We start from the raw sequence: 10,181 nt of genomic DNA, 5'->3' as shown, positions 1-10,181 counted from the left end.
TTAATAGGTTACAATAAAAGTATTAAAACTGTTTTTGACAAAACAAGCTGATTCCAAAGTTTATGTGAAAAATGAACAAGCAATAATATCTGGAAGAATTATGAAAAAATTTCTGAGAAAAATCACTAATGTAGAACCACACTATCAGACATTAAAACATAGTATAAAGCTACAATAATTAGATAGATAATAAGAGAATAGAGGAGAGCACAGGTTGACATATGGACAGAAAATTAATGTAACGAAAGGATCTAAAATATGCACAGAAATTTAGAATGCATACATATAGATTCATATGTACCAATAGGAATTTATATGATTAAGGTAGCATTTGAAATCATTGAGAGACAGATAGATTACATAATAAATAATGTTTGAATAACTGGGTATCATTCTAGAAAAAAAAATTAAGGTTAATCCCTGTCTTGCTTCTCACACCAGAATAAATTCCAAATGACAATTGGAGATTTAAAGGTCAAAAACGATGGACACATAAAAGTCCTAAACATTAGCTTACGTATGCCCTACAAAAAAAAAAAACCCAGAAAACTTTGGAAAGATACTCAAGAAATTGATAACCTTCAATTATGCAATACAATATTATCAACTATATTCACCATTTGTCTTATAGCTCAAAGATTATACCCTTTATCCATCTCTCCCTATTTCTCCCATTCCCTACCTAGCCCCTGGCAACCACTTTTCTACTCTGCTTCTATGAGTTTGACTTTTTAATAGATTCCACATATAAGTGATAACCATGCAGTATTTGTTTGTCTTATTTCACTTTGCATTATACCCTCAAAATCTAACCATGTTGCCGCAAATGGCAGGATTTCCTTCTTTCTCATGGCTAAACAATATTTACTATGTATATGTACCAACTTTTCTGTATCCATTCATCTACTGAGGGACACTTAGGTTGCAAAGAATGGGGGGGCAGATATCTCTTCAATACCCTGTTTTTATTTCCTTTGGATATGTACTTAGAAATGGGATTGCTGGATCATATGGTAGTCCTATTTTTAGAAGGTATCCAAATACCTTCATATTATTTTCCATAGCGGCTATACCAGTTTACATTCCCACCCACAGTATACAGGGCTCCCTTTTCTCCACATCAGCCCAACAATTATCTCTTGTCTTTTTGACGACAGCCATTCAAACAGACCTGAAGTGATACCTCATTCTAGTTTTGATCTGCATTTCCCTGATTAGTGACATTGAGTACCTTTTGATGTACCTGTGGCCATTTTTTTGTCTTCTCTGGAGACATGTCCATTCAGGGGCACCTGGGTGGCTTAGTCAGTTAAGTGTCCAACTCAATCTCAGCTCAGGTCATGATCTCAGAGTTGTGAGATTGAGCCCAGCTTAAGATTCATAAGATTCTCTCCCTCTCTCTCCCTCTCTCTCTCTCTGCGCCCCTCCCCCCACACTTGTGCTCTCTCTCTCTCTCTCTCCCTTTCTAAAAAAAAGAAAAGAAAAGAAAAAATGTTTATTCAGTTCCTCTGCTCTTTTTTTCTTTTTTGGGGGGGGCTTCATAAAGAAACTTTTTCTTTCCTTAGTTACCTTATTTTTTTATTAAAAAAATTTTAAAATTTCAGTGTAATTAACACACAGTGTTATATTAGTTTTAGGTATACAATATAGTGATTCAACAGTTCTATACATTACTCAGTGCTCATCATAATAAATGTACTCTTAATCCCCTCCACCTATTTCACCCATCCCCCACCCACCTCTAATCTGGCAACCACCAGTTTGCTCTCTAGGGTTGAGTCTGGTTTTTTGTCTCTTTTTTTCTTTGTTTATTTTTTCTCCAATTCCACAAATGAGTGCAATCATATGGTATTTGTCTTTCTCTAACTGACTAATTTCACTTAGCATTATACCCTCTAGATCCATCCATGTTGTTGCAAATGGCAAGATCTCAATCTTTTTTATGGCTGAGTAATATTCCCCTCTCTCTCTCTCTCTCTCTCTCTCTCTCTCTCTGTGTGTGTGTGTGTGTGCGTGTGTGTGTGTGTACCTCACACCTTTTTTATCCATTCCTCTATGGATGGATACTTGGGGTGCTTCCATAGCTTGGCTACTGCAAATAATGCTGCAATAAACATAGGGGTGTGTGTATTTTTTCAAATTAATGTGTTCATCTTCTTTGGGTAAATACTCAAGAGTGGGATTACTGGATCATACGGGAGTTCTGTTTTTACAGTTTTGAAGAACTGCATACTGTTTTCCATAGTGGCTGCACCAATTTACATTCCCACCAACAGTGCACATGGTTCCACTTTCTCCATATCCTCACCAACAATTATTTCTTGTCTTTTTGATTCTACCCATTCTGACAGGGGTGAGGTGATATCACATCCTGTTTTGATTTGCATTTCCCTGCTGATGAGTGATGATGAGCACCTTTCCATGTGTCTGTTAGCCATCTGGATGTCTTCTTTGGAGAAATGTCCCTTCAGGTCCTCTGCTCATTTTTAATCAGATTATGTGGGGGTTTTTGGTGTTCAGTTATAGAAGTTCTTTATATATTTTGGATATTAACTCCTTATTGGATATATCATTTGCAAATATCTTCTTCCATCCTGTAGGTTGGCTTTTCATGTTGTTGATGGTTTCCTTTGTTCACAGGCCCCGTTCTGGAGCGAGAACATACCCTGGGCATATTTGTCCTCCTTCTAATTTGGTTTTCATCTTGATTTTCTCTTGTCTCCTCTGGACTGAAGCACCCCTCTCCCTCATGAGACTCAGATTGAGTACCTAGTGTACTCAGTGCACTCAGGCTCTGTGCTCAGAGTGTTTGTGGATGCTCAAGAGAGAGGGACTGGAGAATCCTTTCAAAGATGACTCTGAGTGGGAAGGAGTATAGGCCCTGGGCTGTCAGGAGCTGGGTCCCTTGCTGGCTCTTACTTGGGCTGACTTCTGGCACATTGCCCTCTGATTTCTCATGTGCAAGTTGGGGATGGGCATAAAGAAAAGAAAGACAAATTGTCATGTGAATGGCAGTTATCGTTGTTTGATGTGCATCAAAAAGTATTGCTTTCCTCCCCCCCTTTTTTTTTAGTTTGTTTCTCGAACCTTACTCCGTTTCCTACCTTTTCAATCTAACTTTATTATTTCCTACTCAGACCTTTCCCCTCCTCTTCTTCTCAAAGCTGGAGGACAGCAGCTTGCTACTCTTCAGTCTGTGGATGAGATGGTCCCAGGAGACTATTCCCTGCTAATTTGGCCACCTCTCCTGAAGCGGCTTTGGTTAAATCTTGAGCTTTTTAATGGGAAAGGGGTTTTGTGCAAGTCATTTCTGGCTGCCCGGTTTGACTGCAGGCAGGAAATGCAGGTCTGCTGTGCATTGAGGGAAAAAAATCCATAAGTGGCAACCAAACCACATACATCATTTCAGAATTTAAGAACTGGGGCCCAGATATGCTCTGAATCAATGATGCCTCTCAATCATGGCAGATTTTTTAAAGTCTTTAAGTTTCACCCTTAATAGAAATAAACTTCACAGCCATGTGACCCACAAGAATAATTTCAAGTCTTTGGAAAATTATTCTCGCCTATTCGATAGCTGATGTGGTAGAAGTGATATTATACCTACCCAGTAATTCTAATACTCAGAGTATAGGAAAGCAATTTATTTTATATTTATGCTTTCTTTTACGAGTCTGACTGAAATAAAATGCTGGCTGGAGGTACATTAGAGTTCTCTGAACAGAGTCTCAACAGAATTGGGAAGAATATAAGCTGGTTGTTCTGAGCAGAGACTCAAAATACAACCGCTTCGTTTGTTCTTCCAGAGATACTTTTTTTGTGTGGTTTGTTTTTGGTTCTCTTCCAATTTGCATGTTTACCAAAATCCCAAGGAAAGGAAAAAAAAACCATTAAGATTTTTTTCTATAATCCATTTAAGTCAAAAATGGAGAAGAGAGAGAAAAATTTGTAGCTTTCAAACACCATTAGTTTGCTAATGATAGCTTTCATCCTATGACAGTTCTCAGACTGATAAGATGCTCTAAACATCCACCACGAAGGAAGAGGGCCATTTAGAGGCCCCCGCTCTGTCTCTGCAGCTTGCACATGTTTTCAAACATAATTTCATGCCTGCTTTCTGACAGCTCATTAAACAAAGGCCTCTTGGTGCCTATATTGCCCGTCTCCCCGCTGAGAGTGTAACATATTTACGGCCTTTGCAGATTGCTGCCTGCTGCCACCTTCTCTTCCCCGTGGCCTGCCTGCCAACTGCTTATCAGTCTCCCCCAAAGGTGACATCCTCCTCGTTTGTTTGGGGAGCGATGGTGCCGGACCTGACCCTCGGAGGCCAGCAGCGGCATGATTAGGAGCAGCTCCTGCACCAGCTAGATAAAGGCAATCACGCTAGTGAAGACAGCGAGGGGCTGCTCAGGGGAGCCTCGCCAGGCGGAGTGCTCCATTCAGGAACATGAGGACAGTTTGTCCGCCCGCCCGACAGCTGCCAGTGTGCAGACCTCGTGGGACTTCTGCCTCTGAGAAAGCAAACAAGGGTTTGGGAGTGTTGAGGAGCTATCTGGGGCTGTGTACAAGGGTGATCAGGGGCGATTGCTCCTAATTACCTGCCTCTTGACTGCCATTAAACCATCATTACACATCCAAACCCATAAAAGCCCCTATGAGTGAAGCACCTTATACTTAATTTTTATCCTTTTCTCCTGCTTTTGCCAAAAGCATTTTGCTGGGGTCCTGGGAGGACAGATGAAGACATCTTGGAGGCAGTGAGAGGCTGCAGGCTGCATCCATCTGCCATTTCAGGGGCTGACGAAACTGGTAACAGGTTGCTGCCACTGCAGTGTCCTGGGGGGTGATGCATCATTTCCAATGAAAAGGAACAGAGAGAGAACAGGGAGGGGAAGAGGCAAAAGAGGGAAGGAGGGAAGGAGAGAGAGAGAGAGAGAGAGAGAGACCTCTTTCTTCCCAGCCAGGTGTCAATGAATTCAGCTCTTAGCTGTTGTGGGTTAATGGCCAGGCTCCAGGGACAGGGTTCGAGTCCAAGCTTCAGATGACCTTGGCCCCAGAAATGCCTGTGTTGTCCCTCTGGGATCTGACTGGTGGCAAAGTAGGAAAAAGATTTGCCTTCGTGGTGGATGGTGACAATGGCCACCACTTTTCCGCACCTCCTATGAATGAGGCAGTGCATAACTACTTTCATCTCATGTAATGGAACACCATTCAGGTAGGCCCACTGTACCAATGATAAGACAGGGGCTCACAGAGACTGGAAGGCCACACCAAACTCACAGCCAGTCAGCAATAGAGTCCAGGTCTGTTGGTTCCAAAGTCCACACTCTTAATCCCCCCTCCCCATCTTCTACTAAATCCATGACTACACTGGAACATCCCTTCAGAATGAGCTGTTGCCAAGTCTGTTTCCCCAGGGGGCATGCCCATCAGCCAGAGAGGTGGTGAATGGTGGAGGCTCCCAGCATTCTGCATGAGGAGGAGCTCCCAGGCAAGGGATGAGCAATCTTCCTTTTTTTCATTTCTCAGAAGCATCCTGGCTGATTCTATACAGGGCGTCCTCAGGCAACACTTTGAGAAAACATTTCCTAACCTGGGAACTCCCTGGAGAGAGCAGTCTCATTTACCTGTTCCTCTAGTACTCCACAGTTATCCTAGCACGCAGTAGGTGCTCAATAAATGCTGTAAAGTCAGGAGAATTGTTCTGTTTGATTTTATTCCTCCATATCTTGTTTTAAGTGGTATTGAAAATTCCATATCGTTTAATCCTCTTGGAAGGAAGCAGGGAATAAATCTACAAATAAAATTTATGTTTCCAATATGCCCTGAGCACTGATGAGGTGATGTCTTTCATTGTCACACCACCTCCTCCTTCCATACAGGCAGCCGAGCCCCTGACCTCCGCAGTTCAGCACGGAGATAGCTCTGCCAGACCTTACTGTTTTATTGAATACTTACAATAGAATTATCATTGCTTAGAAAGCATCCCTCTGTGCACATTTGTTAGTTGATACATAGAAGCATGGGTATCTATTACATATAAAAATTATTTGCTACATTACTTACAAATAATTTGAACGTTAGCTTGTTTTCTAGGTATGCTCTATAGCTTTGTGGGTACTACAGTTTCTATGAATTGATCTATGAGCATCATGCATTTGAATTCTTTATGCATGGTATTTTTGATGAATCCTGACTTGGAAAATAGGTATCACTATCTCTACTTTATGGATGAGGAGAGTGAGCCTCAGAGAAACGAAGTGACTTTCCTAAGATGACATAGGTAGCAGGTAGCAGAGGCAAGATTTTAACAAGCTCTGGATCAATCTAAAATAAAACACTATTTCTCTGTTACTGTGTTGCTTAAAGAACAAACTGATGATTTCAAAACTGAATTTAAAAAAGGCTGGAAGGAAGTAATGGCGATTATTAATGGTGGTTGCCTTTGCGAGATGGGATTCTGATTCTTTGTATTTTTCTGTATTTTCTAAATTTTAAAACTTTTATCATTATGGGAAAGCTGAAACACACACACACACACACACTACCAGAGAGCACACTATCTTAATAAACTTAATTATTGTTAATTTGTCAAGAGACTTTCGTTTTGTTCATTTGAATGCATGTGTTTTTGATAAACAAGAACAACATTGCAAATAGGAAGGTATGGTAGGATTTTCTCCCGACTAAAAATATTCTGACCACAATGAAACTAGATTATTGCCAGTAGAAGAATTCTTGGTTTGGGTCCTAGCAACAGAAAACAGAACAGCATTTGCTATAACTTGAAAACCACCATTTTCAGTCTTTAGGATCGCCTGCTGTTTACTACTAAGCTGAGGATGGGATGAAGGGTCTTACGTTTTTTTCACCACTCTGCAAGTTCACAAAGGACTTCCTTGCCTGTCATTTCCTCTTGGTTTCAATAATCATTGACTCAGTACACCCCCATGCACCAGGCTCTGTGCACAGTGATTTCCTGAACATTTGAAACTGAGCCCCAGCAGCCTTAGAAAGTGGGCTGGGTGTGTTCTATTATCTCTTTTGCCAGTGAGGACACCAAAGATGAAGTGACGTGTTGAGGGGCTCACAGTTGGCGGGCAAGGGCAGGAGAGCTCCAGTTTTAGCTATCCAACTCCAAACCCAGTATCGTTGGACTTCACCACCTCCTGGTGCTTCTCAGGGTCAGACCTGTTTTTGAGCAATACGTCATAAAGGTTTTGCTGGATCTTTTGATATCTTTTTTAAACGTTGTATTTCGGAACCCATCTTTTCACTCTCTTACTTGCCCAGGGCCTAGTGTAGCATCTTGTGCACCATCCAACCACCCTATGGATGATATCTCAGGACTCCAGACTCTCCCCTTCTCCTCTCTCACCCCCTCTCTGCCTCCCAGTAAAACCTGGGGAACTTGTTTTCCATTTACTCAGAAAATAAATGAGCTAGTCTGTGATAATGCATTATGGGGATTCTTAGGCAACGTTCTTGCTTTTTTAAAAATAGGACATTTATGAATGTTATGCCTTTGCCCAAAGAAGTTCCCCAGTGGTAGGCTAATTAGATAATATAGGAGGTCAATGGGGAGAAAAATGAAAAGGAAAAAATACCACAGATAAGCACTAGGAGAAAAACACATGAAAGCATCATTTCATTGGAGAGAAATACTTCATTAGCGGATGCCCAAATGTTACAACTCCTGGAGAGCCATTTGGCCAGGGATAACAAAATCTTTTAAAAATTCATAACCTTTGACTTAGCAAATCCAGTTCGGAAAACGCATCCTAAGGAATAATTCTAAAGACAGAAAGAGCTTTATGCACAAAGAAATTCACCACAGAGTTACTTATGATATAGAAAAATGGCAAAAAGGATATTGATTATGTAAATTATGATACAATGGAATAGTCATTCCAGATGATGTCTGTAAAATGTTCGGAAATAATATATGAAAAATTTTCTATATTATAAGATAAAATGACAAAGAGCAGACTATAATTTTAATCATTATCACATTATGATCATCATGAACAAACTATTTGGAAGATAATTATCTAATTATGTTTAGAAATTGCTACTATAAGTAATGTTTTTCTTCTTCCTACATTTTTTTTATATTCCAAGTTTTCTTAAATAAACATCAGTTTTCCAATGGAAAAATAATAAAATTATTTGGAAATATTGTTTTACTCAATCCTGGTTTTTAGTTAACTCAGGTAATATATAAGTGTCTATAGCCAAGAGTGATGTCAGAAACAAACATACTCTGTTACTGTGCAGAAAAGAGTCAACATAGCACGTGTCATTGCTATCCTTGTGATAGGCCTGCTTACAAGGTTGGCCCTTGGATGGTATCTGGGAACTTAGATCCCCGGAGGGTCCATGTGTATGTGGGCCGCTGTAATAAAAGGCCAGAGCCTGGGTGGCCAATAAGCAAACATTCACTTCTCACAGTTCTGGAGGCTGGAAGTCCAGGATGATGGAAGCAGCGGGTTGGGTGTCGGGTGAGAAACTGCCTCCTGCATGGCCAAAGGGGCAAGGAATCTTTCTTGGGCCACTTTCATAAGGGCACTAATCCCATTCATGAGGGCTCCACCCTCAGGATCTAACCACCTCCCAAAGCACCCTCCTCCAAATACCATCACATTGGACATTAGATTTCACCATATAAATTTGGGAGGGCTATATTCAAGTTCATAGCAGTTCCCACCACCATTAAATAAGAGTGGCTCGCGATGTTTATACTATTTGGACAAACCATACGGTTTTTGTTAAATACCTGCTTTCCCTCTGGGAGGGTAGAATTTGGGTTAGGGGCCAGGAGGGGCTGCCTATGTGATCAAGCCCCAATAAAAACTCTGGGTATTGAGTCTCTAACAAGCTTCCCAGAATGACAGCATCCTACATTTGTTGTCACAACTCGTTGCTGTGTGCATCCTGTGTGACTCCCCTGGGAGAGGACCTTGGAAGCTTATGCCTGATTTCTCTGGACTTTACCCATGTGCCTTTTCCCTCCCTTTCTTTTAACTGTAATAAATCATATCTGTGAGTATGACTACATGCTGAGTTTTGTGAATCCTCCAAGTGAATCATGCAACCTCGGGGTGGTCTTGGGACCTCTTAACATAATCATTACCATCACGTAGCTCTAAAGCAAATCACTTTCTTCCCATTTTTGTCCTTAAAAATTTAGTTATATATAAACCATAGAATGGTGCTTTTCTTTTTTTTAAATTTTATTTTATTTTGTTATGTTAGTCACCATACAGTACATCACTAGTTTTTGACGATATTAAGCCCACAAATTTTAGTGCTAGGAAAGAGAACTGTGTTATATTTTTGCTTTACAGATGAGGAAACAAAGCTGAGAGTGAGTGAAGTGGGGCATCCTCATCGGCCTCAGAAACTAGGACTCCTAACTCTTCATTTCTACGACATTCCACCCCCTTTCACAGATCACTGTTTTCCTGTGAATGGCTGACCATGAGGCATATGGGGAAAAGATAAACAATTACAACAATATAATGTGGAGTAAGGGTAGAATGATTGGGGATATTAGATGTAAGTCAGCTAGTGGTGGTAAAATGGGATTTCCTTCATTGTTTATAAGGGGTGAATCAATAGCTGGTAATAGAATAGGAAGCACACACAGTATGGTCTCAGGCTATAGAGTCAGTTACTCTAAGTAAGGAAATACTTGAAAAAGGTGCACCCTAGAATGAAAACTGGACCAACTTGCTCTTCCTTCTTTAGACTGGTGGTTAATTCAAGCCACTGAAAATGAATTTTTGTTGGCATTTCCCCTTGGAAATGCACATGTCCAATTAGGGATGACTACAATAAAAATGAATATTTTCATGCTTATTTCAAGTAGGCCATATCGTCATGGCTTACTTCGTAAGGGGGAAATGGGAAGGGTTACAGGGAGTGAGAATCTTTAATATTTGGGAAATTTCAATCGGACGTCTACTTCTTACACTTCAAAGATTTTATTCATAAATTCTGCTAATTCAGAAATCTGCTAATCCATGCTCATCACTTAAAACCTGATGACAGAATATGGTTCTTAAAGATCTGCATTGCACTTATCATAATCCTATTCATTCAAAGGTAAGACCATCTCTGGGTCTCTCATGTTGATGAACACTGGTAGCAGTGATGAAGAGATGATCCAATAATAATTT

The sequence above is a fragment of the Zalophus californianus genome, chromosome 12 (genome assembly GCF_009762305.2).
Source record: "Zalophus californianus isolate mZalCal1 chromosome 12, mZalCal1.pri.v2, whole genome shotgun sequence".
NCBI classification, from domain to species: Eukaryota; Metazoa; Chordata; class Mammalia; order Carnivora; family Otariidae; genus Zalophus; species Zalophus californianus.
This window is presented reverse-complemented; position numbering follows the sequence as displayed.